Here is a 9,889-nt window from a genome sequence, read left to right on the forward strand (position 1 = left end):
AGTTTGGAACTTGGGACTTAACCTGTTAGTTTAAAAGTATAAATCAGGTATATTTATATTTAGCCAGTTGACTAAAATGTGCACGAACCTCATTTTTAGGTGTTGTAGCTCTCAAGCTGATATCTCTCAAAATTTCAGAACTCTCCAAGATTATTGTTCAGTCTGGAAGTGGGTTTTGAGTGTGCTTCTCTTTTTTATTTCTAGACAAACAGGCACCAGGTGAGCCCTAAGGCTTTCTTTGAGTCTCAGCACTTGTCAGGATGTCCTTTCCTTAGAGTGGGGGGAGCATGGCTCTGTCAGAGGGTGAAGAATCGTGGCTTCGGTCTTGATTTCTCTGATGACTGACCATAACAGAAAATGAGAGAATGGCAGTGTGGGAGACTAGCTTTTCATTTATGAATAACACTCTTTAGAGGTCTTATTTCAAGGTTTCTAAGCATTTACTCTTGCTCAGTATTTGCTTTTTATCAGCTGTGTAGAGAACCTTCTTCACAGCTGTGAGGCCCTCTCTCTGTGTGTTAGTAAGGAGGTGCATCTACTCAGAAAATCCGGACTTTGGAAACATGGTTTCTTTTAAGATAAAACTGTCTTTGAAACTTACACAGGAAGAAAACTTAGAGCTTTCTCGAAATGTCTGTTCTCCATCATTGGTGTGTTTGGCTTGCTGTTCACTTTTGCTTGTCCTTGCCTTGACTCTGGTGTTTCTGGGTAATGTTGTAGGGACCTGGTTAACAGGCTGTGGGTACTGTAGCCTGGACCATGACTGTGCATTTGTATAGCTTTATTCCCCCCAATCTCAGGAGGGCAACAAGTACTGTTGAGGATCATACATGATGAGGTTTCCTCTTGGCAGGTTCTAGAGATTTGTTCTCAGAGCAAAGTTAAAAGAGTCTAAAGTTAGGAAAGATTATTGGCTTGTGAGACAGTTTTATGTCCTGTGGAAACCGGTTCACAATATAATAATTTAATTTCAAACATGATGATATTTTGCACATCTTTTAATATCAGGTATCTAAAGACTAGCTCATGTGATAGAGGAAGATTTGGTATTTTCCAACAGTTTGTTCGTGTCTTTTGATAAGTTCCTATCTTCACGCTGGTCGAAGAGAGAACGGTACAGATGTCCCATGGGAAAGCCACAGCTGTAGTGTTGTGTAGCACGTGCATTACAATACATGTGTTAAAATTGTTTTTCCTTATAGAAGATGAAATTTTTTCTAAAAATAGGTTTGTTTTATAATACTAGAAAGGATTTAGCTTTTCAGTACTATAGGAACTTAATAATTGATTTCTTATAGGGGACTTTCTCAACCCTGGTAATATATTCATTTCACTTTTGAAAAATCTTTTGTTGTCCAGGTTTTATGATATATTGTAACAAAACCCTAACAAGGAGCATATGTCCACCATTATCGTTCATTGTATTGTAGTATTAACTTTTCCATGGAAAGCAGTTGTGTAAGTCTTTAACTTTTGCACTAAAAATACTTACCATTTATTTTAATTTTTCAGCAGCTTAGATCTTGAACTGATTGAACTCCTTATCAGCCTATTTAATAAAAAGAGTACTTGAAGTATGAAGGAGGACATTTTTAAGTAATAAAGCATTTCCCAGCAGAAAACCTCTGTGATATTAAGGACATGTCGTAGTTCAGTTAATGTCACAGTCTTAATTCTCCTTTGTCTGTATGTTACAGATATTGTTTGTTTTTTACTGAAATTATCATTAACCATTTCAGATACTTACATAGGGAACTGATCTATAAGCCAATGACAGCTTCAGAGTTCTAGAATTTGACTGTCACTGGGTGTACATGAGAATGTGACACGAACCCTCTGGCTGACGGTTTAGGCATATGCAAGGAGGAAGACACAGTTTCAAAGGTGTCAGGATTATGTAGTTTGAAAACACATGGGTAGATCTTTATGTGTCTAGAACTAGGAAATGACAGTGCAGCAATTGATGGTCACAGCATCAAAGTAGCAGGAAAGTTATGTTAGTTTTAGTGAAACAAATCAATGTGGAAATGAATTTTCGTATGTGCGAGGTTGAAGAGATTTTACCAGTGACAACAGTAGCATAAAAATATAACTGCAACATTTCCTGTTCAAATGCTTTCAAAGACAATCTTTTTAAAAATGGGAGACACCGGGTGTCACTGAATCCAGACCAGCCTCTTTGTAAATAAATGTAACAGTACAACTAGGTATAAAAATGAATTTCAACTGCACCATTTACAGTTCAGAAATCAGAATCTTTTTGTTGATAATCCCTACGCTGTTTTTTTTCTTTCTATTTTAGTAGCTACTTGGATTTGTATGTATTTTTCTATGAAAATGTATGCACTCATGATTCTTCCTTCAGTGTTGGCCACCATTCATGCCGTTCTGTCCATTGAGAATATTCAATGAAAGAGACTTTGATTAAAAGCTTTGCTCAAAGGGAAAAACCACATTACGTGGGTGTGAAAAGCACCTGCTCGTTTCTGTGGGGAGGTTGTCATGACTGAAGAGAGAGGTGTGCCTGGAGGGTGATAATCTTGAGTCTTGTGACCGTGACTGAGAACCAGCAGCTGGGTCCTCAGGATAGATGCTCTCTTCTCATCCATGAAGAATCCCGTGGCTGATGAGGCTTTGTGTCACGTTCATGTGTGGAGTCTCCACACAAGCAGCTTTTAAATGGAGATGAGTGGGCTTGTTCATGCGTGAGAAATATCATGCCTTGTGGTTTTAGTGTTTTCTGCCTCCAGTTTTTGTTGAGAAAAAAAGTTTCAAATGTAGTGTAGGTAGTACCCAACAACCACATTAACTTTGGTAGGGTAGGTCTATGTTTTTATTAGAGTACTGACAAATATTTAAGCAGTAGTGTTCCCTGGAGGGAAAGTACTGGCTGGCAACTTAAATTTTTGTCTATTTTGCATCAAGCATTTGAGTTTCAAGTAAAAGCAATAGTGTGAGATGTATTGTCCTTTTGTTTGTGATGTTAAGTGAGAAAATAAAAACAGCTGAAACTGTTGTAAGCCTTTCTGTGGATGTTTGGACTGCCTTTGTGTCCCTCCCCTGTTTAAGTCATTTGAGTTCATGAAACAAAACTTTCTTATTTAAATTACAGGTAAGTTGTAACTCATAGATCTGTGACTTTTAACTCACTTTGTAAGTATATAAGATGTTGCTGAGGAGAGTAAGTGGTTATGAGACTAAAAATCTGCTTTATTTTACAAGAAGCCACCATTCCCCTCCCCCACCTAGTTCTCGCCATGGGCGGAAGTGAGCCATCCTGCACATTTTCTGTACAGTGTTTCTTGGTTCTGTTTATCTATCAAGACTCAATTTTTATAACTGCATGGAACTCTAGGATGTAGTTTTGTATTTTATTTTGAAATAACCAACTCTATAGAATAGTCTGGATAAAGCTGCAGCAGCCCTCATAAGTTCCTCTGCCTGTAAATGCTTCTAGCAAGATGGAAAGGGTGAAAATTGAAGACACCTCAAGGTTTTCATAGAGAAGAACAAAATAAGTGAAAATAGAGAAAAAAAAAACTGTTAAAAATAGCAATGTGAACAGTGGATAGATTATCGGCATGTTATAGAATTGACGTCAGTAGCTGGGTTCCAGTGTGAACAGTGGATAGATTATCGGCATGTTATAGAATTGACGTCAGTAGCTGGGTTCCAGTGTGAACAGTGGATAGATTATCGGCATGTTATAGAATTGACGTCAGTAGCTGGGGTCCAATGTGAACAGTAGGTAGATTATCGGCATGTTATAGAATTGATGTCAGTAGCTGGGTCTGGTTCAGGTGTACCCACAAGCACACACAACACAAAATGCAATGAGTTTTTTTTTTAAGTCATTAAGCAAATGTGTTAATAGTGATCATCATTTTATAAAACATACAAGTGTGATAACCTGTAAAATAGGGACCAAATGAAAAGCATTGCCTCTATCATAATTTTGTAAGCCAGCTAATGTCACAGCAGTGTTGTCTAGCCATCAACTACAAAACAAAGCTACTTGGTGGTACATCAAACACATTTACTCATATGCCAGTAGGCTAGCTCATCAGCGAGGATGGTTTTAAGATTCTTGCCTTAAGTCCAGGGCTGCCAATTTTTGAACAGTTTTGGTTCCAGTTCAGGAACTAATCTGAGGCGTATCCTTACAGTGATTTCAGGTGCACAATAGCAAGCTCAATTGCTCAAACATTCCAGCCTCTCACAGTGTGTGCCCCTGGGCACAGCAAACCATGTGACCAAGCCTAGTGTGGATGCAGAGGGAAGTATCCTCTGCAGTCAATGGGGACCTGTGGAAATGTGCTGTGTGCCACTAGAGAGAGTGTAGAGGAACAAATGATAGAAAGTAACAAGGTACTGCTCAGAAGTATACAAATGTGCAAAGAAAAAAATTTAAGATTTATTTCTTTATGTATATGAGAGCTCTATCTACATATATACCTTTATGACAAAAGAGGGCATCAGATCTCACTATAGATGGTTGTGAGCCACCATGTGGTTGCTGGGAATTGAACTAAGGACCTCTGGAAGAACAGCTGAGCCATCTCTCCAGCCACAAAGAAAAAACAATTTTTAAAGAATTGCTGTATAAACTATAAAGCATTGGCAAAGTTACTAATAAAATCAGTATGAAAACCAGGCATGGTGGCTCACCCGTGTACTCCAGAGTACTTGGAAAGCTCTGAGAGTTTGAGGCCTACTGGGACTACAGAGTAAGGCTCTACCTCAAAAAACAAGCAAGCAAAAAAGCCAAAACAAAGAAACTGATCAAAGTCAGAAAGTGAAATCAACAGCATATTCCATGGCCTTAGAGGACAATGTACTGCACATTTCAAAGAAGATACAAAGGAAATTTGAATATTCTCACCACAAAGAATAAATAAGGAGCTGTAGGTGTTTATACACTCGTATATACACCTTGCTGTGAACATTACACAGTGAAATGTGTATTAAAAATTACACAGTACCCCATATATCTATACAATTTTTGTGCTAATTTTAAAAATTGTGTAACATAGTTAAATCTGTTAGACTATCAAGCATACAAAGAGAACAAGAGCAAAAAAATGCAGAAATGACTCTTAAATAGATTTCAAAAATTATATTTTAATATGCCATCCAAACGCAGCTGAAAAATCTTTAAAAATGTCTACAGTATCTAAAAATACCCAGTGCTGTGCAGACTAGCCTTGGGTCAACTGAACACAAGGTAGGTCAGCTGGGAAGAAAGAATCCTAACTGAGAAAATACTGCCATAGTATTTTTGGCCTGTAGATGAGCCTGAAAGTCATTTTCTTGGTGGATGATTGATGTGGGAGGGCCCAGCTCATTGTGGGTGATGTCACCCCTGGACAGGTGGGTATAAGAACAAAATGAGAAAGTCAGGATGATCAAGCCGGTAAAGAGCACTCCTCGGTGCTGTCTCTTCCACTTCCAGCCTCCAGGTTCCCGCCTTGACTTTCCTCAGTGATGTAGTTACCAGTAAGTGTAAGATGAAATAAACCCTTTCCTCCTCAAGTTTCTTTTGTTCATAGTGTTTATTAAAGTAATAGAAATCCTAAGACAAGCACCTAAGAATAAATACACCAAATGCAGTATATTTATCATTACATCCTGTATGTATTACACCCTGATGAGGAGACATGCCATGCTATATTAAAAACTGGAGATACATACCATATTCATGGATTGGAAAATACTTTCTCTTCATATTGATCTTACAGATTGAATGCAATCTATAAATTCAAGCAGTTTTTTTTCTCCTTTGTGGTCTGTATTCAGAGGGACACCCTTGCCTCCACTGCTGGAGTCTTTTTATGTCAATAACTCCGCAGGACATTGCCCACTCCTGGTGGACTGTTGGGGTGCTCATGGGCAAGCCAGCCATGCAGACAGGTTTCTATTTGTGCTATGTCACTTCTGTTTAGCCATCGACACAGAGAGCTCTAGAGGTAAACTGAGGACAAGTGGTGGGAAAATATCCACACTCGGGTGCAGCAAAGAGGTGTTTTATGAAACAACAGCCTGATCTGTCACTGGGAAAGGCCTGACTCACGTAGCTGTCCTACACAAATGCGTGCACATGTGTACCAGAGCATGTGTATCAGATGGAAATAGCCTCCAAGGATGAGCAAATGAGTTTGTTACATTAAATGATAGAAGCGAATTCAAAGAAGTGGAGAAGTCAGGGATTTGACGATGAGACCGCATTCTCTGGGACCTGCAGAGGGACACACCTCAATGAATGCATTTGAGATCTCTCTCTTTAGAACCATCAGATTTTGTATTGTTCGAAGCCACTTAATTCGTGATAATCTGTCATAGCTGAAGCAGGAAATGAGTACCTATGTCATAAGAATTCATATAGCCTGAAAAGAAGGCTCAGATGCCTATCAAACGGAGGAGATCAGGTCTGATAATTTCTACAATAAACTACTGGGTACTGCTGATCCTATGAACTGCAGCTATGAGAAACTGCGTGAGTAGCCCTAAATCTGCAATATCAACCAAAAGATTCTACACACCCAACAAATGGCTCAATCGACATAAAACCTCCCAGATAAGACAACTGGAGGGTAAATGCCTGCATCGTGAACCTACATTTTAAAAAAGACTGACCGTTAGCCACAGAGGTAAAGTCCCAGGATGAAGGTGGATCTGGGTACTTGAGACTGTCTCTTGAGCCTTCCTGTGGCTGTTTGTTCACTTTGTGATAATTGAAGTCATTCGCTTGTTTTATGTGCTTTTTTGTATACATGTTATATTCTCTACTAAATATATCATTCCCTATATATTTTACTATATAAAAATATCCTACTAAAAAAAAATTAAAAAAAAATATCCTACTAAAACTTGAAGAGAAAAGCAAGCTAATGTGATTCGTAAGCAGGGGAGTTGCCGCCTTTACCTCGTTACACAGTGAAGGCTCAGATGACAACCATTGCCATCTGTGTGAACAAAAAGTCACTGGCTGTGACCCTCCCCCCTCCTGAAGGGGCTCTTCCCAGATGAGGCTGCTAACCATGACATTCAGTGAGCTGCCAGGGGCCACTGTCACCAATTTACTTCTATCTTTGGATGTGAATGCAGGACCTATGCTTGTTTTATCTCTCTGTACACAATGTCAGACACATTTTCTAATGACTGTTCTGTGTCCCAGGGTTTAGAACCTTAATTCCCTTCATTTGTTACTGCCTTCGGGGGAAGCAGGACACAGGCAAAGAAATGAAACTCTGTGCTTTCTCCCTTACACTTGAAACATGATACACTAAGGTTTTTGGATTCCTTCAGAAGCCAACCTTAGCAAAGGCTTTGCATCCCATGCAAGGTGATCCCAGGTGACACTGGCCAGGCCCTGGAGACTGAGAGGGAGCCGATCATGCAGAAAGGATCTTCGTTTTAAGCAGGATGCCACTGTATGCAGCTTGAGTTTGATCTGTCAGTGGCATTTTACCAGAAGGTTTACAGAAATGAGAAAATGATGTATCATCTCAGTCCCTCACTGCTCAAAGCTCTGCACCCAGATCTCAGGTGCCACTCGCAGGTGGGCAATGATGACTCTAGATGAGAAGACCCTGAAGAAGAGAGGTGCTCCCAGAACTGTAGGAAGTCATAGTAAGAGCTGCTGGACGGTATGTCTGGAAAAGACACTGGAAACGCCCACCACAAAATTCTCCTGCAGGTGACAAGTGAGGAATGGAGGTGATGGGCTTTGGGTGTGGTTATTTCTCTAGTTCCGTGTGCTAGTGGAGCCATCCCCGGCACGCGCTGTTGAGACGGCAGAACATGAAAGGTGTGAGGCCTGGGGAGGTAACAGGTCCTGGGGTACTCCCCACTTACGAACAGATCAATGCTGGTCCGGAAGAACAGGTCATGCTTCTCTGGAGTGACTTCCCTGAAGGTGGGTTACTATAAAAAGAACAAATGTGTTCTTTCCCTGAGACAGATAGAGGAAACTCAGCTCTCCCTGGGGCCCTGGGCAGATGTTAAATGTTAAAATCACTATTAGTGTCAATATTAAGGTCTTTAAATCTTTGCCCTGAGCATACCATCTGGTGTTGATTTTCCTGTAAGTAAGCAACGATGCTAACTGGCCAGTAAGCACCTTTTGGACTCCCTTGCTTTCCTAGATGTTTTGAGTGAGAGGACTGTCCATCAAACATAGCTGGATTACCCTTCTGTCAATATTAGATGCTTTGAAAACCCCATGAAGGCCTTGTCAAAACTGCCCAAAGAAAGGCACTGATTGCCCCAGTTCCCGGAGGCACAGACTTTTGGCTATCACAAGCCTTGCTGAATTCTAGACAACTTCCCAGCCATGAGCACACAGGCCAGAGAAGGAGCACGTCCCCTGGCAGTCTAGCGAAGGAGCTGCTGTGATGGGAACCAAGAGCTGAGGCCGTGATGAGTGCGAACATGCTCCTTCATTTGCATGTGTGTGCTGTGATTGGTGCAAACATCCCTTCCCTGGCTGTTAGGTCAGGCTGCTTGGGATAACTGAGGGAGTCAGCTGGAGAGCAACACCTGATCTGCCTCCTCTGGCATTGCGACAGTATGTTCAGTCAGAGGTTTCTCTCAAGTGGTCTTGTCTTCCTCCAATCCAGCTCAATAGCTGGCAGACCATGCTAATGGCAGGAGCCTGGCCCATAGCTGTGACACTGACCAATGTTAAGTTAGCATAGAACTCTCACCTTCCTAGACCCACACAGGAGTTGCAATACCATCTGCTGTCAAGGGCTGAGGAGCTCTGCTGCCTTGGCAACTTTAGAGCTACAGCACTAGTTACCAGCCCAGGGCTGCAGAACCCCGACATCCTGGGCCTACAGAGGAATGGAAACACAAAGAAAGAAGCATCCTGTACAAGGAGCACCCATGGCTGCCTCCGCCTCTGCTATCCGATGTTGCCATCACTGGTGGACACAGAGGGCGCCAACGACCAGCATTTGAAGAATCTCTCCTGTTTACCTATGATTTCTCCGTGGGCGGAGCAAAAAGACCCCAGGACAACACAAAACAGACCGTCACAACCAACATGAGGCCCAGGAGCGAATCCGCCAGAGCAAATTCACTGGAACCCTAAAACAGCAGCAGGATGCCTGACTGCTGAGGGCTTCCTGGTCCTTCCTTTCCACTTTAATCTGGTGTCTGCTTTCTACTCTTCCGCTCAGTTTGTAAGAGTGAAATAAAAATAAACTAAAACGCTCACTCCACTGCTGCTCACCATCTTGGTGCTGTGCGGAAGACACAATCACGATTCACCAACAGTAAAATTAGTGACCAAATGAATATCGTGTCTCCAGATATAAGTTGTTACTGATGCCACGAAGTGTGGACTCCAGACAGTTGTTACGAACCAAGTTAGTTTGTGCCTTGATTCTGAAGAACCTCCATTGCTATGGGGACAATTCTGTATTCTAACCGAGCCCAAACTCTTAAATCCAGGTATAGACTCTAAATGACAAATTTTGAATGGAATTAGCAATACTTTATTGATTATATTAGCTGTGAACTGTGGTTAACAAATATAATGAAACAGCAATGTTTACTTTGATAACTTCATCTTGTAAGTGTTTATGGATGTAAAGTTTTCCTTTCCACCAGTCTGAGATGTAATTTAAATTATTTATACCCAGCCATACAATCCCACCCCCAAAAGACCAATTAAACACAGTACCTTATGTGGGCAATATTTGCCAGCATGTGTACTGGATGGTGTGCTTTTTCCTCCTTAAGACAGTGAGAATAAAAATTGTGTGTGTTAGTTTTCCCTTTAAAAAAATTAGAAGGAGTTTCAAAACTCTCCGCAAGAAACGATCTTTTAAGGTAAATGAGTGGCCAGAGGTGTTGGGTTGGTTTGGTTGGTCGGTTTTCTTCA

Source organism: Peromyscus eremicus, chromosome 5, assembly GCF_949786415.1.
Source record: "Peromyscus eremicus chromosome 5, PerEre_H2_v1, whole genome shotgun sequence".
NCBI classification, from domain to species: domain Eukaryota; kingdom Metazoa; phylum Chordata; class Mammalia; order Rodentia; family Cricetidae; genus Peromyscus; species Peromyscus eremicus.